Source organism: Lynx canadensis, chromosome C1 (genome assembly GCF_007474595.2).
Source record: "Lynx canadensis isolate LIC74 chromosome C1, mLynCan4.pri.v2, whole genome shotgun sequence".
NCBI classification, from domain to species: domain Eukaryota; kingdom Metazoa; phylum Chordata; class Mammalia; order Carnivora; family Felidae; genus Lynx; species Lynx canadensis.
Genome location: NC_044310.1, coordinates 96,056,702 through 96,070,584, shown reverse-complemented (window position 1 = coordinate 96,070,584; position 13,883 = coordinate 96,056,702). Strand labels below are relative to the sequence as shown.

Below are 13,883 nucleotides of genomic sequence, written 5' to 3'. Positions count from 1 at the left end.
ACCTGTGGCTGCGGAACGTCAGCTGTAGCGCCCTCGCGCTCCTGGGCTTGAAGGTGGCCCTGTTGAGAGCAGTCTGAAGGATAGCGTTACACTTGGTCAGATGCACTCGGTTTGTTCCAAGTACATCCTTTTTTCCCCACGTGCATTTTAACATTTCATTTCCTTGCCATGACTTATTTGGTGTGACACGCAGTTGCCAAAACTACTTTGAAATGATTTTCAAGCAAGAAACAAACGGATTTCTACTTGACTGGAGTTTCCATCGTTTGCTTACAACCTAGGCGTCTACTGATAACAGTAGAATGTTTACAGAGCTTACCATAGCTAGTTTTTTTTTTTTCAAAAGTTATTCCGGTTTCGAAATAAAATGCGTACACGTCAGTGCCCTAATGAAACAAATGTGGATTTAGTAACTACTGGAATGTCGTGATAGGGTGAACTCTGAATTGTGTGAGAGTTTGGAAGGGTATGACCAGGAATTAGGCATTAATAAACAACTTCAATGTCAGTTACCAGACCTATGAGTGGATTAAACTATGAATCTTCAATTTTTTAGTTTGGCATTAAATTGTACCCATAAATCCAAGTCTTATGCCCTGAAGTACAACTTTGCCTTCAAACTGCCATGGAAAATATCAGGAATTCAAGACATCTAGAGTTTAATATAGGTAATGGGTAAGTATTATTTAGAAGTTTAACATACTTGAGTAATTCAGGGTTTAGATAAATGCTGTTCTTTAATCATACTATAGTGACTCTTGTTAAATATGTAAGTTAATGGTGTGGAGAGCGTTTTGTGAGATTTTTATAGCCAAGTAGGTTTAAAGGTAACATAACAGGTTATAACATCCCTAAGCAGATAAAAAAAAAAGGGTAAAAGGTCATAGGATGAAACCAGTTGATAATGTTTCAATAGTTTACATGTGTTTTCATCTTTTAAATATTAATGCATATAATATTAGCCCTGGAAAAGATCTTAATCACTACTTAGTGAGATTCTCTTATTTTACACATCAGGAAACTGAGGTTGGAGAAGTTAAGTGACTTAACATTCTAGGTCTGAAAACTTGTTAATACTTGGGTGGGAATTAATGTGTCTTTTGACTCTCATTTAATCAGATTGGTACTCTTGAGCTTTCTGTAAAATTGTTAATGTGGATATAAATTATACTAAAATTATTTTGAGTAATTTTTTCCCAATTTATGTTCTTCATTCCCACTGTGTTTTCAGTCTGCTTTATAGTACATTCCTTTGTAGGATTTAGGTCCTGTAAATGCCTACATGGCCAGTCTTTTTTTATTGCAGATGAAGACTTGGAAGATGGAACTTAGTTATAAGAAAAATAGACCAGAAAGTTATAAATATTTATGTATTCAGCAATTTGGTACTAGCTACTAGGCACTAGGAAAGACTTAGGATTCAGCACTGAACAAGTTCAGCCCTATCCCTTCTGGAGTTTGTAGTTTAACTGAAGAGCAGATAGATAGGTAAAGGTGATTACCACAAGTATTGAGTGTCCTGGTAGAGGAAGTGCAGTTCCCAAAGAACCAAATAGTGTATTCTGGAGATATGAGAAGACACTCAACTTAGTATAGAAGCGATCTGGGTAGGCCTCTCTGAAGAAATGGTACTTAGCTTTTTAGACTTGAAGGTTAGGAGCTAACTGAGCCAGGAAGTGATGGTGGAAAGAGCATTCCAGACATGAATACTGAAACTGCAGTCAGAGTACAGGGTACATTGGAAAAACTGCAAGAATTTAATCAAAGCTAAAGCATAGAGGGAGAAGGGAGATTAAGGAGAGATGAAAGTTGGAGAGGTAGATAATCTCAGTTAATGGCCTTATAAGTTATTTTAAGGAATTAGGGAAGGGACTACGTCAAAAATTTAAGGAAGCGCTCTTGCCTTGAAGGCAGTCTAAAGCAGTTTAAGGGTTTTAAGTGGGACTGGGAATGACCTGATCACATTTTTCATTTTAGGAGCATCATTCTGTATACAAGCATCATTCTGTATACAATGTGGGGAATAGGCTGATGGGGAGGCTGTTGGAATGTGCGAGACCACAGTGATAGGCAGTAGTGGGAGGATGGAAGAGAGAGGGAACACACAGGATTCTGTGGCAGACCAGATTGGAGAGACTGGGACATCCAGAAGAGTTAACAATATCTCATAGGTTTCTAGCTTGACCAAATATGATTTTACAGATTAGATGGTATTTATCTCCCTTTAATCAATGGGGACATTTAAGACATGTGACTAGCCCAGGGCTGCTCAGGTTTGAGTGTTGGAAACAAAACAAATCCATTCCTGTCTTTTTAGTTCCATTGGTGTTATTGATAGTGATTTTTTTTCTTAATCCCTTTTAAATTTTTTTTTTTTTTAGTATTTTTTTAAATTTATTTTTGAGAGAGAGACAGTGCGAGCCAGGGAGGGGCAGAGAGAGAGAGAGGGAGACACACAATCCGAAACAGGCTCCAGGCTCCAAGCCGTCAGCACAGAGCCCGACGCGAGGCTCGAACTCACAAACCGCGAGATCATGACCTGAGCCGAAGTTGTACGCCCAACCATCTGAGCCACCCAGGCGCCCCACTTACTTATTCCCTTCTAAACAATTTATTATTGAAAATTTCATACACAATTGAGAGCCAGTACTGTTTCATCTATACCCTTTCCTGCTCCCCTACAGCTGCCACTGGGTTACTGTGAAGCAAATCCTAGATATACAATTATTTCATTTGTAAATATTTCAGTATGTCTCTAAAAGACATGACTCCAAAATATCATAACCACATACCATTATCTTACCTGTAAAAATGAACATCATCAAATAAGCAGAAAATTCAAATTTTCCTAAGTTTTTTTTTTTTTCCCCCTTTTTTAAAGTAAGCTCTATACCCAACATGGGGCTTGAACTCATAACTTCGAGATCAAGAGTCCCATGCTCCATGGACTGAGCCAGCCAGGTGTCCCCCTAAATTGTTTGAAATAACTAGGTTGCTTGGTTTGGGATCCAAACACAATCACACATTACATTTGGTTGGTATGTATTTTAACCTGCAGTCCCCCGCCTCCCTTCTCATTTTCCTCATAATTTATTTGCTGAAGGAACCAGGTTATTTTTCTTAAAGTTTCTCTCATTCTGGATTTAGTTGAATCTGTCCCTCTGGAGTAGTTTTAATATGTTCTAGTTCAACATGTCTCTTGATTCCCTGTATTTCCTGTAAATTGGTGGCTAGATTTAAGACTTTGAGCATGCTTAGATCTGTTTAGGTTTGATTTCTGAGGGTAGGGACAGTGTGGGGGAGAGGGCAAATATAATCCGTAGATGATGATGTATATTTCCATCAGGAGGCCTATGTTTGGTTGCTACTGACTCTGCTATATTAATGGCATGGTTCCATTTTTTTCATTAGTGGTTTGCAAATGCCCTCTAATTCTAACATTCCTTCTCCGTTGATCAACTGGAATACCTCTATAAAGAGAAGTAGGGCTTTCCCCCCCACCCCCAGTTTTAATGGGATATAATTGACATACATCATTGTATAAGTTTAAGGTGTACAGTATGATGGCTTGAGTAACATATATTGTGAAGTGATTACCACAGTAAGTTCAGTTAGCATCCATCAGCTCATTAGATACAATAAAAAGAAAGCAAAAAAAATTTTTTTTTGTCCCAAATAGAGTTCAGGATTTATTCTCTTAACATTCATATGTATCATATTAGTGTTAATTATAGTTGCCATGTTGTACCTCCTATCCCTTATTCTTATAATTGGAAGTTTGTACCTTTTGACCACCTTCCCCAAGTGGTTTTTGAATGTAAGGGTAAGTTAAAGTTTGTGTTTTAATACAATATCCTATGTGATTGAGACACTGTCTTTTTGGAGAGGTGTATTTAATTGTATCAAGGTTCATTTTCTTTTAAAAGCCAGTATTTTGTGAAAATGTTTTTAGCACCTGATGTTAATATTTCAAATGGTTTTTACTATTTGGGATATATAGAATTTCTGTTCTTAAATTGATAGGGTTTCTTTTGGTCTTCTCTGCTATTTCTTTGAAGAACTTATCTGTTCCCATAGCTTTTGGGGAGTTTCTGGTAGAATCACTACCAAATCTAAATCTCTAGCTGTAATCACATTACAGATTTTAAATTCCTTGAGGACAGAGATTGATTACTCTTATCAATGATCTGCTTTTCTAATTCTTGGGCATTTCAAAATTAAAATGTTGCTTAAAGTTCATTATCTCTGCCTGTTCCCAACTTCCCTTCATTCCTCACACCCCCCACCCCCAACCTACTCTTTTCTTCTGATTACCATTCTTTCGGGTAGTCAGGGTTAAAAACCTCTGAGTCATCTTAATACTTCTCTAGTAGGTCCCCTGCCCTACCAAGTGCAATTAAGTGCCAAACCTTTCCTTTGTTGTATCCATTTGCTTCCCCCACTCTACTTTTCATTTTTATTACTACTCCCTAGTTTAGGCTGCTGCCATGATTTGTGGCGTGGCCTTATACCTTCTCTCATTGCCATCCCCCTTCTCTAATCTGCTCTATAGTGTGCTGCCAGTTCTGATCATGTCATCTCTCTAATTAAAACCTTCTCATGGCTTTCTAGTGCCTACCAAATTTAGTATTTGCCTATATAGATTTAAGTCTTCTACAATATATAACTCCAAATTATCCTTCTAAGTTGTATGCTCTTCTTCCTTTAACTTGCACTGACAAACTGAAATTTTTCTCCCTGCTTTTTCCCCCTGTAATTTTGTTTTCTCTTTTCCTGGTCATGGGATCCATTTTATAATGGATCTTTATGCCAAGATTAGTATAGGTGACATATTTGAACCCTTGTGTTCTATAAAGAAGTGATAAAACAGCAATAACAATCTTAAGGAAATGGTGATTTCTCTTCTGAGGTCACAGCACACACAATGACAGTATGAGTTCACATCTACCAACAGCGAGACTGGCTGCAAAAGGGCTGAGCCGTTTAGGAGTACCACTGACCATTTATGCAGAAGTAGTGGGATCCAGCTGTGTTGTTTGTCCACACTACTCTGTTGCTAATCACATCTCATAATGTTGTTGAATCTAATCTGATTTGATTACAATGACTTAGTCCTCCTGTGAAGGAGAAATTCCTCAAAACATGCAAGCATTGTAAGCTGCATATTTGATCATTGGTTGAAAAGTATTTTTTCTTGGGGCTCCTAAGTGGGTCAGTTGGTTAGACATCCAATTCTTGATTTCAGTTCAGGTCATGATCTCACAGGTTGTGCAATTGAGCCCTGTGTCGGGCTCTATGCTGACAGCACAGAACCTGCTTGGGATTCTCTCTTTCTCTGCCCCTCCCCTGTGCTCTTTCTCTGAATAAACACTTAAAAAGAAAAGAAAGGGGCATCTGGGTGGTTCAGTTGGTTAAGCGTCTGACTTTGACTCAGGTCCTGATCTCGCAGTTAATAAGTTCAAGCCCTACATCGGGCTCTATGCTAACAGTGAGGACCCTGGAACCTGCTTTGGATTCTGTGTCTCCCTCTCTCTGCCCCTCCCTCTCTCTCAAAAATAAAAGACAAAAACATTTTTTTAAAGAAAAGAAAAATACTTTTTTCTCTTTGATTTTGCTCTTCCTATGTAAATCACCAAAGACTATTGAGTAAATGAAAGTCTGATAATACTGCTCTAGTGTGTTACTATTTTGGGTAGTAATGGAACTTCTTTTTTATTAAATTTTTAAATTCCAATATAGTTAATATACAGTGCTATGTTAGTTTCAGGCGTACAAAATGGTGATTCAACAATTCTATACGTTACTCAATGCTCATCGTGATAAGCATACTTGTACCAGGGCTTTTTAAGTTGCCTCGAATAGTTTTGAGACTCAAAACTTTTACTGTATTAACTTTCTCTTCTGTTCCCGTATCAGGGGTTTGTACCCTAGAATCTGCAGATTGGTCCTCCCTGATGGATGGAATTCAGAGAGTCTGTGAACTTGGCTAAAGAAAAAAATTACACCTTTTCATTAACTTCTAAGTAAAATTTAGATTTATTTCAACTATGAGTGTAGGCAACTATAGCTACAACTAAGCTATAGTAGTTTTAGTAGTACCTGGTGACTGTCACCAATAGAAATCACATATTTTCATATCATAATGTGATTGTAGCCATCTTAAAATTGTTTAAACTTATCATTACTTCAAAATTACTGTGGTTATTAGACCTACTAGATTTTATCTAATTTGTTAATTTTGAAAGGACATATCAATTAAAAAGTATATATCAATTAAAAATATTTTGACAATTATACATTTGACAATTATACGTTTGTATTTTATGCATTTAAAAACCTCATTCTAACAAGAATAATGACAGTTTTTACCAAACTGTCAAAGGAATCTGTCAAAGGCACCAAAGAGCCTAAGGACTCCTGTTTATATTCTTGTATGTGTATTCTGATAGAAGAGTAGTTAGCCAGAACCTGTGATGGAGTATATAATACAAATCATGATGTCACAGGTTTATGTAAATTATTTGGCCATTGACTTCTGTGTACTAAATCATCATAAATTTTGACCTCATAAATGGTAGGGAACAAAATACTTGTGTTTGCTAAGGACTAGTAAGATGATTTCTACAAATATGGGCAGAATAATTTTCCTTTGTATTCAGGAAGTATATGTTTATATAACTTAAAATTAATACATCTGAAATGGTTTTTTTTATTTGTTTTTAAATTAAAAAAAAAAAGTTTTTAAGTAAACTCTAAGCCCAATATGGGGCTTGAACTCATGACCCTGAGACCAAGAATCACACACTCCATGGACTGAGCCAGGCAGGTAAACCCAAAATTCTGTTTTAAATGCCGTAGTTAGGGGCACCTGGGTGGCTCAGTTGGTTAAGTGTCCTGACTCTTGATCTAAGCTCAGGTCTTGTTATCAGCCTGCGATGGGCTCTGCATTGGGCTTGGAGCTTACTTAAAAAATACACCATAAGGTAAATGGAATAGGGGGTGTCTTCATTGACTTGGAGTTTTCTTGCCCTCTTTTGGATATATCAGCAAAGGTGCTTCAAATTGCTTCAGATCTTAACTTCACAAGCTCACTCTATTAGATGTAGGGTTTTTTATTTTGCTCAACTAAGTGAACCCCTAAAGAGGTCAGTGGAAGTCAGGTTTGAAATACCTGCTCTGTAGATTAGAAATACACGTTCTTACTTCAGTCTGTTGTGATTGTGTAATGATGTTGTATGTATTTACTCTGTTACTTGGAAAACTACCTGATGGGGTTAGTAGAGGGAAAAAGAATGGTTTAACAATTACTGTGGTTTCTAGGAAAATAAAACATTAATTTGAAAGTTGTATATTTTTAGTAAAGGAACTTAATAATTATCTTTTTTTAATTTATTTTGAGAGAGAGAGAGGGAGAGCACAGACAGGGGAGGGGCATAGAGAGAGGGAGAGAAATTCCCAAGCAGGCTCTGTACTCTCAGCACAGATCCTGACACTGGGCTTGATCTCACAACTGTGAGATCACAACCTGAGCCAAAATCAGGAGTCAGACACCCAATCTGACTGAGCCACTGAGGTGCCCCGGAACTGATAGTTATCTTAAAGACAATATAATCTAAGATTTATAATGTCAGCAATTAAAAAGACTATTCCAGTTTAATTGTAGTATGCTGATTGTTTGCTACATCTTTACTGTCTATGAATATCTTCTAAAAAAGCTTTGCAAATACACATTTGAGAATGGTGGGTAATGATTTAATTCCAAACAAACAATACTCAAATTTAATACTCTCGTGTCGGGGCGCCTGGGTGGCGCAGTGGGTTAAGCGTCCGACTTCAGCCAGGTCACGATCTCGCGGTCCGTGAGTTCGAGCCCCGCGTCAGGCTCTGGGCTGATGGCTCAGAGCCTGGAGCCTGTTTCCGATTCTGTGTCTCCCTCTCTCTGCCCCTCCCCCGTTCATGCTCTGTCTCTCTCTGTCCCAAAAAATAAATAAACGTTGAAAAAAAAATTTTTTAAAAAAATACTCTCGTGTGGTTTGTTATTGATGAAAAAACAGGGGCGCCTGGGTGGTGCAGTCGGTTACGCGTCCGACTTCAGCCAGGTCACGATCTCGCGGTCCGTGAGTTCGAGCTCCGCGTCGGGCTCTGGGCTGATGGCTCAGAGCCTGGAGCCTGTTTCCGATTCTGTGTCTCCCTCTCTCTCTGCCCCTCCCCCGTTCATGCTCTGTCTCTCTCTGTCCCAAAAATAAATAAAAAACGTTGAAAAAAAAAAATTTAACAAAACAAAACAACTTAGTTTTTTGAGATAATGAGGGTCAAAGTTTGAACTTAATGAAGTTCAAACTCATTCAGGGCATGTTTATTAAATAGTGACTATGTGTACAAGAAATTACTAGAAAGGGATGAAAGAATATATAGTTTAAAGTGTGCTTTGAGGAGTACCTCAAACTGTGGCTCAGTCAGTTGAGCATCCGACTCTTCATTTCAGCTCACGTCATGATCTCACAGTTTCGTGAGTTCAGGCCCCCTCTGGTATCTGTGCTGTTGGCTCAGAAACTGCTTGGGATCCTCTCTCTCTCCCTCTCTCTCTGCCCCTCCTCCACTCATGCTCTCTCAAAAATAAATGGATAAACTTTAAAAAAATAAAATGTGGTTTGAGAACATTCAGAATGAAAATAAAGCTTTGAAATGAAATGTTAGTATGTTACTGTGTTGTTTCTAGTCCTCGAAACTTAAGATATTTTTATGTGAAAGTAAGTATAGTGTTAATTATTTCTGCCAGTGAATAGTTCAAATCTGCTTTTTCAAGAAAAGGAAAAGGTTTCTTTGTTTATCTTTTAATGAATTGTAATCCACTTATACTCCCCATTAGGCTTCAGAATACTGGGAGTGAAATAGATTCTAGCAGAAATATCACCTATTGTATTCAAATACTCATTTATATTCAAAGTAATATAAATGACACAACACCGACAACATATCTATTTGTAATTTTAGTCTAGCTAGTACATTTTTTTTCAAATTCTGAAACAAGGTAGGTCTTACACTAATAAATTGAAATGGCTCACTTAGATACTGATTGGGTGAATATATTTTTGGATTGCTGAAGAAAAACAACATATTCAGGTATTCCAGAGTATAATCTGGAATTCTGCCAAACAGAACATGCTGTTGAAGGATATAGTCTCCAACTTCCCCTTCTTTGCTACTATTCACACTCTTTGTTTTATATAATGTGAAATGGGTCTGTATTTGGAAACTCTTGCCCAAGCAAGAAACAAATTAGCATGTGAAAGGGAACAGGACTTGGCCTCAGCGTAGAATATAGCCAATTTTTCAGTCTGAGAAACAGGCAAAAATGAAGCATTAAAGAAGGCCAAGATCTGCTGGTGTAGTAATAACTCAGAAAGTGAGACTGATTAGATCTTTTTGTTGTTGGTGTTATTAAGTTTATTTATTTATTTTGAAAGAGAGAGCATGGATAGGGGAGGGTTAGAGAGAGGGAAAGAGAATCCCAAGCAGGCCGTGCACTGGTCAGTGTGGAGCCCGACATGGGGCTTGAACCCACAAACTGTGAGATCATGACCTGGGCTGAAATCAAGAGTCAGACGCTTAACCAACTGAGCCCCTTAGCACCCCTGATCAGGTAAGTTCTATGTGCCAAAAGTTGTATTCAGTAATTTTTTTTCTTTATGTAAAAACAAACAAAAAACCTTTTCTGCCTCTTTGTAGAGGACACTAGGTCCAGAAAGCATAACATCACATTACTGAGGAGTTTTTCCTTGTTTCATATTTTTCTCTGCTTCTCAAAAACTGGGGAAATCAGAGTCTTTGAAGTTCACCTAATGCTAACTTTTGGGGACAGGAGGAGGTTAAATTTTTAAAAGTGGGAAGAATAGCCTCTGTCCTTAATTCATGATCTAAAAGCACACACCTAAACTAATTAGGGAAATAATTACTTACAAAGAAAGAGACATATAGTTTAGTATCTTAGAGTTTTCAGAATGCTACCCAAGAAGCACTAAGATATCATGGAGGAAATTCACTTCATGTGACATGGTATATTCAGAAAAGCAGTAAGGATATTGGTGGGCTAGAGTAGATTTTTAGTATTAGATGAAATTAGAATTATGGAAATCGTCAGTGAACATTAATTTCATTTTTACAAGTTACTAAATGCTTTTATCACCTCAATATGTGAATATGGAACAAAATGATACTATCTTTTTGCCTTTGTTTCTGATTTGCCCTTTAAGACTAAGGTGTCCTAAAACCATGGTGCCTCTTGATGGCCTGTTGTCCTTTTCTCCCTGGGGAGTCATACGGTTGATTTTCTTTCTTTTTTTTAATGTTTGTTTATTTTTGAGAGATCACAAATGGGGGAGGGGCAGAGAGAGAGAGGGACAGAGGATCTGAAACAGGCTCTGTGCTGACAGGCTGACAGCAGCAAGCCTGATGTGAGGCTTGAACTCATGAAACTCCCTGCCTCATGGAGTTTAGATTACAGGGAAGAAAGGGGGAAAAAAGGTAAATTAAGTGAATTCAATAAATATGTTCTAATAAATGCATCTGAAACTTTATATTGTCTGTTTAGTTTACAGCTTTTGCTGCAACTGTGAGATCATGACCTGAGCTCAATTTGGACGCTCATCCAACAGAGCCACCCAGGTGCCCCCAGCTCACATTCTCTTTCCTTCTTTGCTCTTCCACAACTGAGATTGCCTGAAGCATGATTTCATCATGAATTATAAATACATACTTTCAGAGTCCCTCACTTTTCCTTCCTCTACTTCCAACTCTTACACAGTAGCATTACCAGAATATCTCTTCCTTTTCCCTTTCCTTCTTTCCTCTCTGGTTTATGAGACAAAAAAGCCTCAATCTTTGTTAATAAGTGTGAGAAGTGCTAATGATGTAACAGTATCAAGGAAAAGGGAAACTTGTAAGTATACATTTTAATCATGACTGATGTAATAAAGAATTGGTTCTACTAACTTCTCTTAAGGCTTTGAAATATCCATAGAAGTTATTACTAATTTCTGGACACCCTTATCTGCTTCCTTATCCCCACAAGTGAGTCCCAGTATTAAAGAGAACTAAACTAACTTAATCTCATGGGTTTTGTCTTAGTTAATTATACTGTTGTTTTCTAATCTGTATTACAGACCTACATAACTTCAGCTTCTCTGAATGTGACTTTCTCTATGGTATGACTTTGAGGGGTAGCCTAGGTGGCTAACCACAGCGAAGTGGGAAAGTTCTCTAAAGTTAGGGATTTGCAGTGAAAAGTAAAAATGAGTTTGCCACTTTGTTTGACTAGGTGCCCCCAACTTTCGTTCAGGAACCTTAATGCTGAGCCCTAAGTAACCACCCAGGCCTGTTATATTGAAGAGTTACCTATTTTTTAATTCATCTGATGTTAAACAATCCATGAACTTTAAATACAGAAAAAAATGAAGATGTTGGCTATTGTCTTAAAATAAACCTTACCATAAAGTAGAAGAAATAATACCATTGATCTGGATACATATTCAGAGATGTTTCTGATATTGAATGGAAAAAGCATGTAAAGCAGCATAAAACACAATCCCATGTTTATATCACATATATGCTTATGCATGGTATCCTAGAAAGAAATTTAAGAAAATTCTCATCAAAATGTAGAATAACTGATACAAGGATGATAGAATGGCAGAGATATTTTATTTTCAATTTATATATATATATCCTATGGGCGCCAGGGTGGCTCATTTGGTTAAGCGTCCGACTTCAGCTCAGGTCATGATCTCACGGCTCTTGAGTTCGAGCCCCACATCAGGCTCTGTGCTAACAACCCAGAGCCTGGAGCCTGCTTTGGGTTCTGTGTCTTCCTCTCTCTCTGCCCCTCCCCCACTCATGCTCTGTCTCTGAAAAATAAACATTAAAAACTGTACGTGTGTATATCCTCTAATTTTTCTATAATGAGTATGTATAACTTGTCATCTTTTAAAACTTTGCTACTTTGTGTTTTTTATTATAAAGTAATATATGTTCATTGGAACAAGTCAAACAACATAGTTATCATAGGAGGATATTATCTACTCCTCACAACCTCCAACCAATATAAAGTTTCAGATGCATTTATTAGAACATATTTATTGAATTCACTTAATTTACCTTTTTTCCCCCTTTCTTCCCTGTAATCTAAACTCCATGAGGCAGGGACCATGTCTGTTTAGTTTACAGCTTTTGCTGCAAGCACTCAAATTTTATTAAATGAATGGCAAAAAAGTTTGATGTATATCCTGATACAATTTTAAAATGATTATACAGTTCTATTATGTGTAGCTTTAAAAATCTGAATTGCAGGGGCACCTGTGTGGCTCGGTTGAGCATATGACTTTTGATTTTGTCTCAGGTCATGATCTCACAGTTGATGGAATTGAGCCTGGCTTCAGGCTCTGCGCTGACAGTGTGGAGCCTGCTTGGGATTCTCTCTCTGTCCCTCTCTCTCTGTTCCTTCCCTACGCACTCTTTCTCTCTCTCCCCCTCTTTCACAATAAGTAAACTTAAAAATTTTTTTAAAAATCTGAGTTACAAAAACATTCATGAAATTTAGGACATTGATAGCTGATCGTCTTTGGGTCTCATGACTGTAAAATCCTGCCTTTGTATGAACATCCTGCCTTTATTATTAACAAGGTATGCCCCTTTCTTTATTGCACTAATGAAAACTAACACTTGTTTTTGGGATCATAGTGTTCATAAAGAAAGTTACACCACAGTTTGTGTTTGGGTAGTAGAAAGGAAAGGTGAAATGGCCAAGAAATGCAGTGTGTCACTTAGGAAGTTGTTATATAGAAGAATAAGAGAATCTGCTACTATAAGACTTAATTTTTTTAAGTTTTTTTTTTAAGTTTATTTATTTTTGAGAGAGAGAGCGTGTGAGTAGGGGTGGGCGAGAGAGAGAATCCCAGACAAGCTCCTCACTGTCAGCGTAGAGCTGGAAGCAGGGCTTGAACTCAAACTGTGAGATCATGACTAGAGCCGAAATAAACAGTTGGATGCTTAACCAGCTGAGCCACCCAGGAGCCCCTATTTTAATTCTAGTTGTTAACATACAATGTTATATTAGTTTTAAGTGTGCAGTATAGAAATTCCAACACTTTCATACATCACCCTATGCTCATCACCACAAGTGCATTCCTCGGTCCCCATCACCTATTTAACCCATTCTCCCACCCATCTCCCCTCTGGTAACCATCAGTTTGTTCTCTGTTTCTTTGTCTCTCTCTCTTACTTTTTAACCCTTGTTTGTTTTGTTTGTTAAACAAACCTATGAGTGAAATCATGTGCTATTTGTTTTTCTCTGACTTCTTTCACTAAGCATTATACTCTCTAGCTCCATACATGTCATTGCAAACGGGAAATTTTCATTCTTTTTTATGGCTGAATAATATTCCATTGTGTATATATGCCACCTCTTCTTAATCCGTTCATCGACTGACGGGACACTTGGTTCCGTGTCTTAGCTGTTGTAAGTAATGCCATAGTGAACGAAGGGGGTGTATGTATCCCTTTGAATTAGTGTTCTTATATTTTTTTAGGTAAATACCCAGTAGTGTAATTGCTGGATCAAAAGATAGTTCTATTTTTAACTTTTTAAGGGACCTCCATACTGTTTTCCACAGTGGCTGCACCAGTTTCCATTCCTACCAACAGTGCCAGAGGGTCCTTTTTTCTCTACGTTCTCACCAACACCTGTTGTTTCTAGTGTTGCTGATTTTAGCCATTCTGACAGGTATGAGCATTTTCCTGATGATGAGTGATGTTGAACATCTTTGCATGTGTCTGGATATCTTCTTTGGAGAAATGTCTGTTCATGTCTTCTGCCCATTTTTAATTGG

At 37.6% G+C, this 13,883-nt stretch overlaps 1 protein-coding gene across 2 annotated transcripts in view; it reads left to right on the top strand.

The window, feature by feature from the left end:
- The window catches only part of LOC115520441 (monocarboxylate transporter 1), a 62,301-nt gene that overhangs the window by 17,157 nt on the left and 31,261 nt on the right, over positions 1-13,883 (top strand). The gene's annotated exons all lie outside the window — the stretch shown is intronic.